Source organism: Hyperoodon ampullatus (assembly GCF_949752795.1).
Source record: "Hyperoodon ampullatus genome assembly, chromosome: 17".
In the NCBI taxonomy this organism is placed as follows: Eukaryota; Metazoa; Chordata; class Mammalia; order Artiodactyla; family Ziphiidae; genus Hyperoodon; species Hyperoodon ampullatus.
The window spans coordinates 4,808,153-4,825,807 of NC_136930.1; positions in this window are offsets into that span (position 1 = coordinate 4,808,153).

A 17,655-nucleotide genomic window follows, 5' to 3' on the forward strand; every position below is an offset into this window, starting at 1 on the left:
GTAGAGAGGCCTGGGACAGAGCCTTCCCTAGTGCCGTTGCAGGGACATGGCCCTGCCTGGTTCTTTATCTCAGACTTCTGGCCTCCAGAACACGGAGATAATACATTTCTGTTGTTTAAGACTTCAATTTGTGGTGCTTCGCCACGGCGGCCCTAGCACACTATGCATTTATCTTTGCCGGCTCTAGAGGCTGTCCACAGTCCTTGCTGGTGCCCTTTCCTCTGTCTGCAAAGCCAGAGATGTTGCATCTCTCTGACCTTTTGTCCACAGTCACACCTCTCTCTGCCCACAGCCAGGAAAGCCTCCCCAATTTTGAGTCATGGGATTCCCTTGCGCCCACCTGGATAATGTAGGGTAATCTCCCCATCTCAAAGTCCTCAACTTAATGCTAGTTGCAAAGACCCTTTTGCCACATAAGTACCATATTCAGAGGTTCTAGGGGTTAGGGCATGGGCATCTTCATACAGGGTGGGGCATTATTCTGACTCCTATGGAAGAATATCAGTTTCTGAACTGTCACAATGAGATAGATTAGAACATATTTTTATCTGTGGGAGCTTGCTGAAGGTGGAGGTTGAGCATTTGAGGAATGGGCCAGGGGGTTGTGGATTCACAGAGGAAGCTCCAGGAGACATGGCCAGGGCAGAAGGCACAGTGGAAGGAGCACATGTCCAGGTGCATGGAGAGCTGCAAGGTATATTCAGAGTGAGAACATGAATGTTCTGCCAGGTACAGCTGTGTGACTTTGAGGCTGTCATTTATCCTCTCGGCACCTCAGTTTTCTAGTTTGTAACAAAGGATCTCTACTTTGCAGAGCTGTAGCAAGAAGCCAACGAGATCAGAAGAAATGGACGTTTATGAGGTATGTCTTTATGAGGTATGTGTCAAGTTCAGTAAACTGTAAAGTCCTCCAACAGTGATGGTACCATTGCCTCCTGATCCCCAGGGGAAATGGGAACATCAAAGGAGAGGAGAGATGCTCAGAAAGATACTGACCTCTCCTCTTTCACAAGTTTGCTTAGAGCCAGTTACGGCCTTGAGACCCATTCTAGGATAAAAGGGAGAAGGAGAAAGGGAATTAAACCCTGAACACCCACCATGGGCCATATGGGAGCACCTTGCCCTATGGGAACACCTTGCCCCTATGTTCACATACACTCTTGACACCAGCTCTCTGCTCTGGTGGTCTCTGCCCATTTCTTTTTTTTTTTTTTTTTTTTTTTTGTTTGTTTGTTTGCGGTACACGGGTCTCTCACTGCTGTGGCCTCTCCCGTTGCGGAGCACAGGCTCCGGACACGCAGGCTCAGCGGCCATGGCTCACGGGCCCAGCCGCTCCGAGGCATGTGGAATCCTCCCAGACTGGGGCACGAACCCGTGTCCCCTGCATTGGCAGGCGGACTCTCAACCACTGTGCCACCAGGGAAGCCCATCTGCCCATTTCTAAGTGAGGAGCAAAGGTTGAAGCGCTAAGTGGTAGCACCGGGTTCCCACCCAGCCCACTGGACTCCTAAGCCTCTCCACCTCACCCCATGGACAATGCAGGATAATCTCCCACCTCAAGGGTAGAAGCAAAGTTAGAAGCAAAGGACCCAAAGAACTACCCTGTCCACTAGACACTGACTGTGATCTCATTTCATAGGAGCCAGAGGTGCGTTTGTTGTGATGCTCATTATTGGGTCTTAAGTGTCTAAAAATAGTGTGTAATTCCGTGTAAGTGACAAATTCTCATTTTCAATGTTTCCACAGTGTTCCTACAAGATTAGAGGGCTCAATGTTTTCAGACAGACAAATCTGCCCACAACAAAAAGAACACTCTCTAAAACATTTGCCAAAAACAAAACAAATTTCAAGGATAATGTGCAGAGTCTGATGAACACTTTTTTTCCTATTCCTTTCATAATTAAAAGGAAATTTTTAAGCTCAGGCCAGGCTGTGGAAATGTACCTAATGAAAATTCTGTTGGACCAATTCCATTTTCTTGGTCTGTTGCAAAACAAAGTATTAAATTTAAGTGCCAACAGTACATCTTCCTGGCGATATCGTATCTTGTCTTCCTTGAAAATTAAGGTGATTATTTGCTTATGAAACAATTTATTTCTGCAGTTGATCAACCATGGTCTGGAAAGCCTTGGACCCTGAACCATCTATTCACCTTTACAAAAGCTTATTTATTTTAGCTGAGACAAGGTTATTCTCAATTACATATTTTTCATGAATGATTCTGGTCTCTAAAGGTTTTGGGACGTTGCCAATGAACAATTTCTTCTTCACTTCTCTGGTTACCTTTGTCTGTGTCCTGAACACCAGCCCAAACGAGCTCTCCTTCTTCTCATTTCATTGCCTGCCTCGCCCCATTCCCCACGTAGAGACACCTCTGCCACCCAGTCTGCCGAAATCACTTCCAAATGCAGGATGTTTTACTCAGTCTCTCTCTTTAGAGTGTCCCCCCAACTGCCCCGCCGGGGTACTAATCCCATGGTCACTCATTTTGGAGAGACTCTTCTTTAAAAAGATAATGTTGTCTGTCTCTACTCACATCCAATCCATCACCAGGTTGTCCCAATTTACCATCTAAGTGTTTCTCTAACCCCACCCCCGTTCCATCCCTCCCACCACCGCCATAATTTCTCAGCTGAACAATCACAATTTCCCCTCATCTGTCTTCTCTTTTGGCATTATGATCTTTTCAAATTCATCTCCACTCCATTCCCAGGGTTATTGTCCAAAGCAGAAATCGGGCTAATATCATTCGGTTGTTAAGTCTCTTTGGTCTACCTGTCACTCAGAGAGTAATTCTTTAAACTGTTTGAACCTTAACGGATTCTGTGGAGAAACCTCTTGGGATAGTGAAGAATCAGGGTTTGGGGTGGCTCCTGGGGGCTGCCGATGCCCCAGCTTCCATGAAGTCTTTCCTCCTTTAACTTAAAAAGTCCTCTTTTTCTATTTTGTGACTTGGATCTACGATTTCCTTGAAGATAAATGGTTACATGGCTTAAAACAGCTTGAGATCCTGGCCTAAAGCACATACCCTCAGTGGCCCAGAACCTGTCCCAGGCTGACTCACTCACCTGCTTTGCCCACTGGTAACACTCATGAAAGTGGTAAGGATTCCCTGGGCATACTGTGTCGTTTTGTGCCTCTTGGTCTTTGTGCTGGTCCCTAGATCCCTGGCCTTCCCTCCATCTCTCAGTCCTCCCAGAAGCATCAGCTCAGGTACATCCTTTTCAGGCAGGCTTACTAAAAGTCCTAAGCTGTGTAAGTACTGTTGGTGTTTGCTTCTTCATTTCTGCTGGGTAGCATGCTTTGTAATTTTTGATTGGATGCTAGATGTGTATTAAATTTTGTAAATGCTCTGAAATGTGTTTTATTCCTTCTGAAATGGTTAAGTTTTGTTCTGGAAGGTAGATAAAGAGCAAGCAGACTACCTAGTTTTAGGTTTGTTAGGGCTGGTCTATTTCTGTGGCCCTTCTGTGGTTTCAGCTGAGAGCCTGAGGTGTTTACCAAGGTTGTTCCATAACAGACAGAACTGCACCACTGTCTTCCAGCACCTTGCAGCTGCTGAAGTATCTGCTCAGTACTTTTTAGTCTCAATTGCTACTTTCTGTAGGATTTCTTGTAGCTTTAAACTGAACAGTTTAGGAGCTGGCTAACACCTTAGAAGAGATTGTACACAGATTTTACAGCTTACTTTCCTGGGGTTCCTTCTTTTCCTGGACTTGGCCCATCAAGACCCAGCTTCTTTGACAGTCCTGAATCCAACCTCTCTCTCCTCAACCTAGTAGGATTGCAAATTCCTGCTGGCATTCTTCCACTGCCCTGTAAATTAACAAGTACCCTCAAGGGGGGGCGGGGAACAGGATGAATGGAGCTCACTTCATATTTACCTTCTCTCAGGGACCATGGCATTTTGAGTCCTGGCTGCCTTGATGGCTCTTGATGCTTTTAGACAGCAATCATGATTTTATCCATTCTATACAATTTTTGTAATTGTTTCCTGTAGGAAGTCTATCCAATACAGGCTACTTCATCATGATCAGACAAGGAAGTGTGTATGTTTAGTTTTGGCTTGCATATTATTTAATATATTAATTCACATTAGCATATGAGTTGTTATACATTTTACATATCATATTACCTCTGGTTATAGGCATAAAAGCTGCCATTTGAGTGTACAAACAAAAATGTGAGAAAAAGAGCCCAGTTACTAGAATTAGAAGTCAGTGAGTTCAAGGTTTTTAAAATTCCACCTTACACAGAGCAGGATGGGCCTCAACACCAATGTGAGGACTGAACCAACAGGTGGAAGAGAAACTACCTCAGGCATTTGAATTCATACCAGACTAACACACACACACACACCCCACTTCTCCAAGGTAGTGAAACTTCTAATTTGTTTACCACATTTTCATAGTTTATTTGGCCCATTCTTTCCATATTTTATTATTTTTTACTATGATGTTTTTCAGACTTTCAATTTCCTTTTTACATTGTGGAAAATGGATTTGTATGTACTATTTTGGAAAGACTCCAAATGCTGAGGAAAATTAAGATAAGTTGTATTTCTTTGCTGTTTGTTTACAAATCTTCACTATTCATCACTCAGGTATATTATAGTATCTTGACAGCATTATGTCTTTATAAAATTAAGTTAATTATCATCCAGATAATTAACCAGATAAATCAAGTTAATTATCAAGCCACCTTATATTATTAAAACTCTATATCTAGTTTACTTCCCACGATTCCTTTAGAACCTACTGGACCTTTTGAGTTTTATCATAATTGGTGGCTAAGAAACACAGAAAGATGCCAAGAAGGTCAGTCAGTTCCCAAACCTTGAAGCCCAGGACCCTAGACCCATTCCATTCTGGAAAACAATTATTAATAAAACACACAAAAGAGAAAGTCACACAACACATAACTTGCATTATCCCTGTCTGAGGCACAACTGCTAAATTTCTCAATGAAGAGACAAAACCTCCCTGTCAGTGCCCAAGATAAAGGGGCATCATTTACTGTATGTCTTCCCCTTTTCAATATTTTTTCGACTGTACCCTGCAAATAAGATCATAATCTGAGCCACAATTTTATTGTTGTTGGTTTTATTCCAAAAGAAAAGAAGACAAGGATTTTGATGATAAAACAAAGGTTATAGAACAATAGTTTAACTAGAATGGATTTTTCTGACAATTATCCAACACATCGTATAAATTGCAAAACTAACAGCTTTCTTGAGGGGGCTGGGAGGAAGGGAAACATGAATCTTAAAAGGTAGAAGAGGTGGTTAAGAATCTGCCTGCCAATGCAGGGGACACGGGTTCGAGCCCTGGTCCGGGAAGATCCCGCATGCTGCTGAGCAATTAAGCCCACGAGCCACAACTACTGAGCCCATGAGCCACAACTACTGAAGCCCGCGTGCCTAGAGCCCGTGTTCCGCAACAAGAGAAGCCACCGCGATGAGAAGCCCGCTCACCGCAACGAAGAGTAGCCCCCGCTTGCTGCAACTAGAGAAAGCCCGCGCGCAGCAATGAAGACCCAATGCAGCCAAAAATAAATAAATAAAATAAATTTATTTTTTTAAAAAGGTAGAAGAAAGTATTGTTTATATGCAAATGAGAGAAACCTCCAGACAGAGAACATCACTGGAGTGATCAGGCTAGGTCCTTCATAATTTAAGATAAAAAACTGTTTAAGAAAATAATTTAAGCAACTTTATATTCTCATTCTTTGGATGCTCTGGTCTTTTACAAACCCAAGACATATTAGAGTTGAAGTCTTTTTTCTAAAAAAAAAGGAACAAAAATTTACTCTGTCAGCAGTAGACAATGCCAGTTTAAAAGAAAAAAGAGAGAGAGAGAGAGAGAGAGAGAGAGAGAGAGAGAGAGGAGAACCGGGAAAATTGGATTATGGCAATTATTCATTGTTTGCTTTCATACTGCTGTGCCTTTCTAAAATTATCGCTGCATCCTTGCTTTCCTTTGTGGTGTCAGATGTGCTGGGGCACCCTGGCGTCTGCTGGCTTCCTCTGAGTCCCCAGCCCCAGACACACTTCCTGGCCTCTGAGATAATGAGTATCTTCTTCTTCCACCTGGTTTCCATGCAAAAATGAACCTATTCTCCACCCCTGCATGGTTTCTCACCCACCTTTCCTAATTGCAAAGAATAAGAAAACTCACCTAGGCCTGGGCAACTCTTTGGTTTTCCTTCTCGGTATTCTTCCACATGAAAATTAGAGGATTTGCTTTTTTCAAAAAGATTTTGTAAGAGCGTGTTTTGCATAAAATTTGCCTTAATTTCCAAATACAGTAATAAAATCTTTAAAAATGTGTAACTGTCCTATTGAGGGAAATACGATACGGAACAAAGGTTTTTACTAAAAAGCTTTGGCAGGAAGGACACATCCAGCACATCTAACACAGGGTTTCGCACGTAAGATCCCAGGTGGTTGCAAGGTTCAAGAGCCCTGCAGTCTAACCAAGTTCCATCTGTGGCACTGTGGTCTTGTGGCCCTGCAGGCGCCCCCATACTCTGGGGACAGTCGTAATGACACCAAAAGAATGTGCTCGTGAATCTTAATAGTAATAGCAATATCAGGGCTTCCCTGGTGGCGCAGTGGTTGAGAGTCCTCCTGCCAATGCAGGGGACGCGGGTTCGTGCCCCACTCTGGGAAGATCCCACATGCCACGGAGCGGCTGGGCCCGTGAGCCATGGCCGCTGAGCCTGCGCGTCTGGAGCCTGTGCTCCGCAACGGGAGAGGCCATAGCAGTGAGAGGCCCGCGTACTGGAAAAAAAAAATAGTAATAGCTATATCCTATATTTCGTTTAAGGCTTTTCAATGTAAAAAAGATTTTTACATATACATGATAGTTTAACTTTCAGAACCAATATACAGTTGCTATCATCATCAGGTATATGATCAAAGGAGCATCACTGGATGCTGGTGAGGCAACAGTGGTCCTGATGCTTAGTGTGGGTCAGGCCCTGTATGAAGCACTTCCATGCAGGGGTTCTGCACCCTGGAAGCCCCCCAGGAGGGAGGCTCTGGCGTCACCTCAGCCTGCAGCCAAGGAAGGAGCTCAGGGACACAGTCCAGACTCACTTGAAGTCACACAGGTGGCGAGTGCGCGTTTTCCTTCACTTGGTTTCAGTTCCCCAGTGGTGTAGAGGGCAAAGTTGGGGCATCGAATCAGAAAAGTTCTGAAATTGAATTTGAACCTCTGTGTCACAACTGTCGAAGTTTATGGTCCTGAGCAAGTTATGCAAATTCTCTCAACTTCAGTTGTCTGTAAAAATGAAGACGATATAACCTCCTCCCCCTCTTTTTGTGAAGTCTAAGTAAAATTATATCATTCTTTGCATAAATAAATAGGTAAATAAATAAAGTTCTTTGCACAGTGCCTTTTAGACATACTAGTAGCTAACGTTTATGGAGATTCTACTACGTACTTTAAAGTCATCTTGTCTTTTAATCTTCATAGTTCCCTCAGGAGGCATTCTATTATTGCTCTGAGTTTACAAATATGACCCGCATTTCCCAGACAAGAACACTGAGACACAGAGAGGAAGTAACTTGCTCACACAGCTTCCACGTGGAGGAGGTAGAGTTTGAATGCTGGTAATTTTCAATGCCCATGGGCTACACCACCTCCGTTCGGCAGGTCTGTGTGCAGGCTGGTCTGGTGGCCAAGCCCAGCTCTGGCTCTTAGGACCTGCAAATCCAAGGGCAAGCTCCCTTGACCAGCTGAAGCTCAGAGTACACCTCTGGAAACAGAAGAAAATGATAGAACCCATCTCAGGGGTCACGGGGAGTTAACTGCAACGATGCACGTAATACACTCTCAGTAAGCGTTAAAGACAATTAGAGAGACTGTCAGCAACAAACATTCAATAAAAGACAGGAATCGTTCCGGCTGTTACTATTCTACATCTCAAAGTTAAGAGATGCTCCTCCAGGTAGCCCTGCACTGTTTGAAAAACAACTGGAGTGAAATGGCATTTTTTACGAATTGGAAACAATCACACATAGTACACAATAAACAGTATTCAATAGATTTTTAAGTAGTGGGCACGGTGGTATAATGAAAATTTGCATTAAAAGTTGGCATATATATCTTGAACTCTTTTATTCAAAATGATTCTTAAGATATTTTATATTAATACATACAAGTAATACACAAGATATATATATATACTCATAAAATATTCAAACAATATAAAAACACATGGAGTAAAAGGCGACAGTCTCCTTAAGCCATCTTCTCTTCCACCCTTCCCTAAAGATCAGCACTGTTCATCAGAGAGTATATGATTAAACATAATTTGGGGGAAAGTGGAACACTATTCTTTATAGCTGCAAAAGTTTTGCAGAACTTGAAAAATGATTACTCAAGTGTAGCTAGTTAATTTTTCCAGACACTGTGACATACAGCCTCCTAGTGAGTTAAAGAAACAGCAGAAGCAGTTAGAGATTTCATTTTTCTGAAGGATGTACAAAAAAGTTACATTCAAGTTTCTTATTAAAAGTAATTCCACAAGCATTCAGGAAGGCCTCGCTACAGTTCAAACTTAATCAGTGTTGTTTCAAACAAAATCCTTTTCTAAGTTCCCCAAGTTAGGCCACTTCTCTAACACTAGAGCGAAATGTCAAGACAAAATCAGCACGGATCAAGGTTGGAACCATATGTCCTCATGCTTGCCCTCCACACAATCCCATGCGGACGGGCCTCACAGAGTCAGTAGGGGCTACACTCTGAGCAAAGCGCAGACACAGTAAGCATGGTGGGCGCCTTAGAAGTGGGAAGACACAGAGGTGGCAGGAAGGAATTTTCTGCGCCCCTCACCTCTTTTTCTTTCCCTTCTCTAGCGAGAAGGGAGTCTTTGGAATACAGAATGCAGAAGGAGTGGCTTTGTTGGTAAATTAAACATTGGAGTTATGCTCTGAGAGGTAAACAATCTCAGCAGAAGACAGGCTTCTACTTGTTCATATCTGGGATCTGCCATGCTGGAGAATGTAAAGGATGTGCTGAGAATTCATGCAACTATCTCCACAGTCAAAGCGACTTGAGGACTGTCCAGAGCCCTGTGGGGCTGGAGCTGAGACCCTGGAGGAGAGGGCTGAGCCATGAAGTGAGGGTAAGCCAATAAATGTGAGTGGAGGAGGAGGAAAGTGGAGAGACAAGGGACCACCCGAGTGATGAGAGGCATCGCGGGACATAGAGAGAAGCCCCCCCTCCATCCTCTGGGCTTGGAGTACTCAGGGTCAGCTCGTCTTCTCTTGGGAGTGGACCTGGCCTGTGCGAGCAGACAAATCTACAGCTGTCTGGATAAATGGTAGCTCTACAAGGATGGTTTATGTTAAAAAAAAAAACCCTCGATACTCACGGAAAATGAACCGTGTTTAAGGTACAGAACCCAATGCTCAGTAAACGGCAAATGCATGTTCATCACAAATATCACTTAAATAGGAACGGCATCCTAGAGTGTGGACACAAACGTGGTCTTTTTCCTCTTGGGGATAGAGTGAGGGTGTTTGCTGAGACCCTGTGTGTAAGGACGAGTTAACCTAGCAAGCCTGCCCACGATCCTTTGAAAGGCCCACTGGCAAAGCTGGTCCTTGCCTGGCGTCTGGGACCCTGGGTATCAGGAGTGTTGTCATCATTCCCTAAATGACAACAGGAGAGGCTCAGTGAGAACCACTGAACTGTTTACCCGAAAACATTGTTTACGCTGAACACTCACTTTCCTTCTGGGAGTCCTGATTTGGGTGTATTCTAAGCAGGGGAGAATCCATGACGCCAGCCCCTGATAAAAGCCCTGGGCCTGAGTCTCTGATGAGCCTCCCTGGTTGGCAGTGTTTCACACAAGCTGTCACACCTCATTTCTGATGGCAGCGCACGTAGAGCAGCCTGTGTGACGCCGCTGGGAGAGGAAGCCGCACCTGGTCTCCCCCTGACTCGACCCAGGTGCATTTCCCTTTGATGGTGTTGCTTTGTATTCTTCCACTGGAATCAGTCTCAGTCATGACACAACTGTCTGCCGAGTCCCATGGGCACCGCCTCATCAACAGTCAAACCGGGGACGTGGTTCTGGAGCCCTTGCTCCACAGTGACATGAGCATCCTTGGGAGCTAGTATTACCTCCTGCAAGAAGTGGCGTTTCATATAAGAGAAAAACGTTTCCTGAGGCAGATAGGCCTTGCCACCTCACGCCTTCCTCCTAAGAGGATGCGTCTCCAGCTGTAACAGGCCCTATAAAGACCGTTTCCATAGGCGTGACTGGACTAAAGGTGAACATCTGACCCTAGCTGCGATCATCAAATTTCCTTCCTCCAAATTTGCATGACAGCGGTCAGAGACAGACTCAGCTACTGAAGGATATCCGAGGATCCTAAGGACCGTTTTCTTTCTGCCTGCCTTTCCTCTGCCTGATCAACTCATTCAGTTTGTGTCTTTTCCCCAGGAAGGTCTTAAGTTCCCCTGCTTCACAGACCGTCTCACCCTGTATTTTCCCTTCTTTATTATTGCTCTCATCTCACTGAACTTGCCTTATCAAAATCTCTCTGTCCTCTTGACTGGAAGACAGAAAGAGTCCAGGTCCAGGTTGTTTGCCCTGTACCTTTAGGTCACATTAGGAGCTAAGTAAATATTTGTGAAACAGATTATTGAATAATGCTTGTCCTCTGGGCCGGTCCTGGGTGAAACTCTTGCAAGGTCTTTTTTGTTACAAGTAAAAATCCCAAGATTGATTCACCTCTGTAGTGAATCTCCTACATCTGTGCATTTTGGTGTACAGGGATTTTTTTTTTTAAAGGTCAGACTGAAAGTGTAAGTTGTTTTTCAGAAAAAAAGTGAGCCACGATCTGGCTCCATGTAGCTTGTAAAATATTTTAGCTGACACTCTAGGTAAAGCCAGCATAAAATATTTTAGCTGACACTCTAGGTAAACCCAACATTGGGGATTTTCAACTTTGTGAAGTATAGCTAATAACTTTTGAAAAGTGTGGAAAAATCATATTAGAGAATGAATAGGTCTAACATTTAAAGTGAGAGAGTTAGCTTTCAGTAGGTTTAAGTTCATAAACTAAAGAATCTGGAGTTCTCTTACATGCCTCTGATGATTGCAGTGGAATGGCAATCAACTGGGTCCAATGAGCCAGGCTCCATCTTGAAATTTATCATAAAAATGGGTCTAAGTATTTTACTCATAAATATGAGTGTAGTGTGGTGTCAGGGGCTGGAGACCAGGCAACGCAGGAGCATGCTTTGACATCAGGGCCTCACTTATTCCCGTTAGATGAGTCGTACTTTCAATCTCTTGGAAATCCAAAGCCTGGGCTTCCAACTCATCACTCAGAGGAGTGGACCAACTTTATGATCTAAGAGTTTCATTATAAACCTTTAAGCTGTAATTCTGTTTGTACCCCTGTTAGATTGATTATTTTAGCTCCCTTTCACAGCTTCATTTTTTTCACTGGACAACATTTATTTCTGTTATGACCAGGTGCTTCTCTGGACACTGGAAACACAGCCATAAACAAGACGAATACTTTCTGAACATGATGAGGCCCACTCTCTAGTAGAAACGACAGGAGCAGAAACAGGATAAGAAGGATGAATTTATAACAAAAATAAAATAGTGTGATATGAACAAGTTAGGACTTCTAAGATCACAGTTGACAAAACACCAACTCCGTCCTATGTGTAAAGAATTGCAGCAGTGGAGCTGAGGTCCATCTCAGTGTTGCTGTGTCCACCTCTTAATATGATATTTCTAATGTGGTTTTATGGCTTTTACAGTAATGGAGAACAGCAAATTATGCTTCAACCACAGGCAAAATTAAGTTAACTCATGCTGTGATTGTTCATCTTAAGCAGTTGCTTAAATATTAATTGATGGCAAGGGATCAGGGAGCACAGTCATGTTGCCAGACTTCAGGGAGAACGGCCAGTAACTCAGTAGCAATTTACCATCTAATATAATTAAGTTTGATTTTCTATTCTAGAACTCTCACCCAGTAATGCCTTCCTTTGCCGCACTTAATGATTTGTGTCTGAGAAACCCTGTATATCATTTGGGGAGCTTACTGTGTTATTATTTCATTAAGTTTATTGACATAAACTTTCCCCAATAATGAATGCAATCAGTTATAATTATGTAGAATTGTTTCCTATAGAATTTCAAAATTTTAGCTCGCATTAATTTACACAATCAGTATGTCAACGATTAGATCATACAATGCTTTATTTTCTCTGAAATAAAATTTTCATAAGAATGAAAGGAAGAGACTGACCTAAGTTAGTTTTTTCTTTATTATAGAGTTGTTTCAAAAATGCCTTCCCAGATTCAAAATTCTTATTTTATTTTCCTTACTATATCATGGGAGTAAGAATAAGAAACAGTACGGATCATTTTAGCTCCCATCCTTCACTTTATGCCGGTAAACTTCCCCTTACATGGCTTGACTTGGTCATGATCTTTATAACAGAAGAGTGAAAAAGAGGTGACCCCCCCATTTCTTAATTATATTTGTCTCCTATAACATTTACCAACCTTGTAACTTGTATCAACACCATTTTCTGCTCAAATCCACCCTACTGTTCCAGTGCCCTTTGGAACTTGGAAGTATTTGGGGTACATTTTTCAGAAATTCTTTCCCTAGAGTAAGAACAGAATTCCCATCTTCCGGGTGGAAATATTGGAACTGTCTTTGATTCCTCCCCTCCTTTGCTCTTTAGTCGCCATGTCTTATTTCGTCCAGAGCTTTCCTCAGGTGCTTTTTCCCTCTGCTCTCAGTGTCCCCACGGCTCCCGCAGCCTACCCCACCCCGCCACTGTCTCCTTAGGTACATGTTGCTTCCAAGCCCCTCATCCTGCCTTCAGTCTGTGTCTCCCCTCTTCACATCAACCTGCACGATTGGAGGGAAAGGGAATGAGGCGGGTAGCAGAGTACGCCCTTCCTTAGACAGAAAATGTTGAGAACTTAGAGGCAGTTCTTTGAACTGAAATGAAACAATAGATGATCCCTTCATATGTTCATGAGTGTGTGGCCAATGAAGTGGCCATCGATGTCCCATTTCAGTCCTTAGTGTCATCCTCACTCTTAGGATGCAAAGTTTCAGCAAAACCTAAGACACTGAAGTCTGAAGCACAAAAAGATCCTGCCAAAAGCTCAAGCTATTGCCGGGGACAATAAAAAGAAAGCTTGAGAGACCTTTACAGACTCAAGAGGAGAGCAATGCAACATCATTCATTCTAATTCAGGTTGAGCCAAACTCAACATTCTCATTAAAATTCCTTCTACACCTTTACAATATTAGAGAGAAGTGTGCCTATAATTAATTCTCAAACAACAAGGGGCTGATTATGATCTTTATGGATTTTTCAGACCAATTTTTCAACCTGTTTTTGTCCATGTCACTATTCGTGCTCATCTCACACAAAGAGCTGAAGCAGGGAAATGGATGTACATCCCTGAAAATTTTAATAGGGACAGATATGGAAATCTATTGCTAAATTAATATTTGGAAGAATCTGCAGTTCCAGTTACTCATGTCTCATTAGTTATTTCCATTACTACTGGTAATTAAGCATTGGTTTAAAGTAATAAATCATAGAATGGTGCTGAAGTAATCACATCATCCTTCTTGACTAGCAGTGTGGTTCTGTGTAACTCATTTTCCACCCACTATTTTCCTGAGATTTTGAGAAGAAAATTAATCTCATTCATTTGGACCCTCTTTCATGGATTTAAATATCTAGAAGATGTTAAAATGGAATTTGGGCAATCCAACTTTACAGACTTTTCTAGAATGACAATGTAGGGGGTATAAAAGGAGCTGTCTCAAAGAGAGGATGGGTTTTATCTTTTTATCTCTTTTTCAATGATAGAGGGAAATCTCAGTTTGGTGTAGTTAAATAACATAAGAATGCATGAGGGAACTTTCCCTTTATACCACCACCAACACCACTTGCTTGGGGAGCCCAGAGCTCCTCCCTCCACGTGAAGGAAGTTTATTTGTGTCATTTGCCATTGAAACTGGAGCTCCTGGAGTGAAATGATTTAGGATGGGCTGAGCCTGGTGTGCAGGCAGAGGCAGGCAGTCAGGGCAGGTGCAGGCCAGTGCAGGTGGCATGTCCTCTCCAGGGGGCTGTGAAGCACGTTCCTGGCAGAGGTCAAGGGCAGGCAACATGTGGAACCACTGAAACAGCTATTGTTATGGGCTGAATGTGTGTGTCCCCCAAATTCACATGTTGAAGTCCTAACCTTCAGTGTGACTATATTTGGAGATGGGGCCTAGAAGGAGGTAATTAAGGTTAAATGATGTTATAAGGATGAGACTCTGTATTAGTCAGCTCAGGCTGCTATAACAAATACCACAGACTGGGTGGCTTAGACAGCAGACATTTATTTCTCACTGTTCTGGAGTCCAGGAAGTCCAAAGTCAAGGTGCTGGCTGATATAGTTTCTGGTGACCCTCTCTTCCTGGCTCATAAGACAGCTGTCTTCTTCTCTCTATGTCCTCACATGGCAGAAAGAGAGAGAGAATGAGAGAGAGAGAGAGAGAGAGGGCAATCTGGCATCTTCTACTCTTCTTATGGGGACACCAGCCCAATTGGATTAAATACAGTCCCACTGTATGGGTGGAGGTTTAGGGGCTTCAACATATGTATTTTGGAGGGAACACAATTCAATCCATAGCAGGCCTTGATCCAGTAAGATTAGTATCCTTTTAAGAAGAGAAACCAGAGGGCTTGCTCCCCAGCCCCGTCCCCTCATTGACATGCCCTGTGTGAGGACTTAGTGAGAAAGAAACCATCTACAAGCAGGAAGAGAGCTCTCACCGAGGATTGAATTGGCTGGAAACTTGATCTTGGAATTTTAGCCTCCAGAACTGTGAGATATAAATGTCTGTAGCTTAAGACACCCAGTCTGTGGTAACTTTTTTTGACAGCTCAAGCAGACTAAGAGAAGATGTGGCTGTTTTTGTGTGTGTGTGTCGCCCTAGTGTTCACACCGGGTGCTGGCCTCAGAGGATGTCACTTGCGCAGAGCTGTGAAGTGTCTCCTACCAGAATCCCTCTTGGTCCACGAGTCCCTGGGCCTCTCTCCTCTTGTCTCTTTCATTCCCCCTGCCCTTCCAAACGTGCCAGCCTTAACCCCCTCCTCCAGAATCGCCTGGGTCTCTATTTATTCTCTTTACAGTCATCTGTTTCTGTCTGTGTGTTACACCTGCTTCTTTGGGGCCTTATCTTTTGATTAACATGAACACTTGCCCTCCTTTTCCCTAAAAGGAGGCTCTCTTGTAATTTCAAATATCTCTGATATATATTGTATTCGACACAGCTATTGACCTTTCTTTTTGCATTTCTGCTATAACAACCCTGTTCCTTCTCAAAGAAGTCTATTTTATCTGGATTTCTACTTGGAAACAGCCTTTTAGTTACTGTATGTATACTGCTTACACTTGAGAATTTAAAGAAAGCTCTTTATTTATGCAAAACATTCTTATTCAGGCATTTCATTAACCCAAATTTAAAACAAGGTAAATTTTACTGCATGTAAGTTATAAAATAAAATTTCAAAACCCATAAAAATGAAATTTCAAAACTCATCACTGCTAGATATTTCATTGTGTATAAATGCCAATGCATTAAAATTATTAATTACCCACGTTTGGTGCTGTGCCTCCAGTGATAGCACAGCTATTTTTCCTTATCATCAGCCAGATGGTTCTAGATTTAGTGCCCTCCTATGCCCCCAACACTGACCTATTTTTTAAGAGAGAATTTAGAATCCCTGCTGCTCAAGATAATGAGGTGGAAACGCCTCGCCTCTCAGGGTTCGAGCCTGGCCCTCCAGCAAGCCTGCTTTGGACTCCAACAATGACACGATAACCTCAAGGGCTACAATTTTCCACTCGGGCACAGATTGTATCTGTGATTGTTACCACTGGTGAAGGCTGGTGATTAACATGCAAAGAGTAACACAAAAGTAATTGATTAAAGGAAAGTTTTTCTCAGTATAATCTAAATAAGAAGATGGTTAGACTCCTCAAGCACACAGGATATAAAACTCCCTTTGGAGTCTTGACATTGTTAGTTTTGAAGTTCCCAGAGTCTCTTTGCCATGGCACGGAGAGCGGATGCTGATTTTGATGGGGATTTGACCTCTTCCTGGGAATACGGAAGTTAAGGGTTACCTATGTCATATTCTGTCCCTGTATGTTGTCTTGTGTCATCCCCATCATCCTTCCCTGCTGTGCTCACCATGCAGTGTTCTTCCATAAATCAGCCTGTGACTTTTGCCAACATGTGGTTGAATCACGCTTAGGCTTCTGTCCTGACTCATCATGGAACGCTCTGTCGTGAAGTTAAAACAACAAGAACAACAAAACACAGAGAATAAGAAGACCTGTGTCTTGTCCCAACTCAGCTACTGACTGGCTACAGTTCTTGGGATGAATCCCTAAATTTCTGTGGATCTCATTGTCTTATCATTAAAAATCAAGGGAAATAATAATTGTTGTGTTTCCTCAAAATGTTTTTGAAAGTATATCGAAATAAGCAAACACCATACAAGTGTCAGTTTTTGTTGCTTTTCCAAAGGGGATCAAGAATGGGAATCCAAGTGGTAAAGAGAGAAGAATCAGATGAAGAAGGCAATTTTTCTTTCCATTTCTTAGACTTGACATTAAGAGTCCAAACAGTTGACCACACTTGCAATGCTCCATTTTCCTTCCTCCTTCCAGTTCTGACTCCCTGTACTCAGATTCAAGCTCAGGACGGCACCCCTGAGCTACTGCAGTAGCACCAGCCTTCCCAGGGGATCTCCCGGACCCTGAAATCACCAAGTTGAAAGCCTGACATTCATCCTCCTCCTGACCTTCTGCTGCTTAGAAACCTGCTCGAATTTCAATTTTCCCAGGATGACGTCCAAACCTTATCCTAAGTCATTTCATAACATCAAGCACACTGGGCTTCCCTGTGGTGCAGTAGTTAAGAATCTGCCTGCCAATGCAGGGCACACGGGTTTGAGCCCCAGTCCAGGAAGATCCCACATGCCGTGGAGCAACTAAGCTCGTGCACCACAACTACTGAGCCTGTGTGAGACAACTACTGAAGCCTGTGTGCCTAGAGCCCGTGCTCCGCAATAAGAGAAGCCACGGCAATGAGAAGTCTGCGCACCGCAATGAAGAGTAGTTCCCTCTCTCCGCAACTAGAAAAAGCCTGCACACAGCAACGAAGACCCAACGCAGCCAAACATAAATAAATAAATAAAGTAAAAAGAAAAAAAAACAAGCACACTAACCTGAAACTATCACAACATTGTTAATTGACTACACGCCAAAATAAAATAAAAAGTTAAAAAAAAATCAAGCACAATAAACCCAGTAAAGCTTGTCCTTATTTCCTCTCATATGACAGATTTGCCAAGAATCAGAACCCTGTCTGACTCTCAGGGTTTCAAGAATTTTTAAAATACACAACATGCATAAAATCAACATGAATTTCAGCAGTGTTTCAGCCCAGTCTCAAGACTTTGGATTTCATATCCATGACCTGTCTTCCCGGAGCCCTTTATAGAAGCATTTGCTCTGAAGAAAATCATAGGACTGATTTAATATATCTTAAGCACTTCTTCGCCCAAGTAATTTCTC